Source organism: Mirounga angustirostris, unplaced genomic scaffold (genome assembly GCF_029215605.1).
Source record: "Mirounga angustirostris isolate CCGP_5_RB_7025 unplaced genomic scaffold, mMirAng1.0.hap1 SCAF_9, whole genome shotgun sequence".
NCBI classification, from domain to species: domain Eukaryota; kingdom Metazoa; phylum Chordata; class Mammalia; order Carnivora; family Phocidae; genus Mirounga; species Mirounga angustirostris.
The window spans coordinates 77,975,052-77,976,517 of NW_026991717.1; the positions used below are offsets into that span (position 1 = coordinate 77,975,052).

General features: G+C 41.1%; 1 pseudogene; it reads right to left on the minus strand.

Annotated features, from left to right (window-relative positions):
• Nucleotides 1-385: 385 nt before the first annotated feature.
• Nucleotides 386-1,249, minus strand: LOC123862161 (ubiquitin-conjugating enzyme E2 E3-like; annotated as a pseudogene).
• Between the last annotated feature and the right edge of the window lie 217 nt (nt 1,250-1,466).

A 1,466-nucleotide genomic window follows, 5' to 3' on the forward strand; every position in this document is an offset into this window, starting at 1 on the left:
AGCCTCAACTGCCTGACTTATCCCCACATCTCATATTTTTATGGGATCTCCATATGCATGTAATTAAATTTGTTTTTCTCCCATTCATCTGTTTTATGTTAATTTGATTATTAGACCAGCCAATAAAATCCAGAACGGTAGAAGGAAAAATTTTTCCTCCCCAACAACAACAGTCCACATTGCAAAGGCTATAAAGATTCGCAGCACAGGGACACCTGGCTGACTCAGTCAGTAGAGCATGCAACACTTGGTCTCAGGGTTGTAGTTTTGAGCCTATGTTGAGTGCAGAGATTACTTAAAAATAAAATCTTTAAAAATTAAAAAAGGTTTGCAGTACAGTAAGAAGGTGTCCCTATTCCTTCACATTGCATAGAAATTACGTGAATTATGTGCCATGTTCTGCTCTGTTGGTCAAATACTAAGAAGCAATGCTTCCAACTGGAGTATCTGCAGAGTTGCAGTCTGCCAAAAGGAACAATTCAGCAGCAAAATCTTTGAAATTGTCGAAGTGGGACTCCAGTTGTATTTAAGGATATTCATTTTATTTTTTTTTAAGATTTTATTTATTTATTTGACACATAGAGACACAGAGAGAGAGGGAACACAAGCAGGGGGAACTAGAGAGGGAGAAGCAGGCTTCCCGCGGAGCAGGGAGCCCAATGTGGGGCTCAGTCCCAGGATCCCGGGATCATGACCTGAGCTGAAGGCAGACGCTTAATGACTGAGCCACCCAAGCGCCCCTCCTCTATTTATTTATTTATTTATTTATTTGTCTTTAAGGATATTCAGACAGGCAAGTCCTTGACTACTAATATTGCAGTGATAGATTCTGGTGTGAAAAGTAACTTTTGGTGGCTTAAATAGATAATTGGATGAAAATGTGATATCCAGAAAAACCACACCACCTTCATGCACGCAATCTCGTGGACCAAACACAGTTAATCTCCATTGATAAATGTTATCTCCTTTGGGCCCAGCATGGTGGTAGGGAGGAGGAACATGGATGACTTCAGTTAGCTCCTTCTGAAGTCTTTTCACATTAGCAGATAATTCAGTAGTGATTTTTCTAGAGAGTTTGGTGCTTTTTGTTTTTGTTTTGTTTTGTTTTTTGTTTTTTCCTGGGTGACAGAAGATTTTCTTTATTCTTTTTTTCGGGCTCTGGAGCAGCGAGGTCTCTTTGATCTGCCTCTGAACTACCACTGCTGGTGCTGGGGCTATCAACATTGAATCTTTGCCTATCATCAGACATGCTAGTCAAGTTACTTCTTGGAAAATTCGACTACTCATCTGGCCTATTCATACAGTCCTACAGTGTGGGAGGAAGAGAGTGGGGAAAAACCCTTCCTTAAGGAAATGCAGGCAGCTGGGAGTGGGGGTTGAGAGAGAAGGGAAAAAAAGAAGCCAAGGAGATTTGGGCTGCGGAGTGTGTAAAATTAAAAGTAGGGGGGATTGTGCCCCTTAGGAAT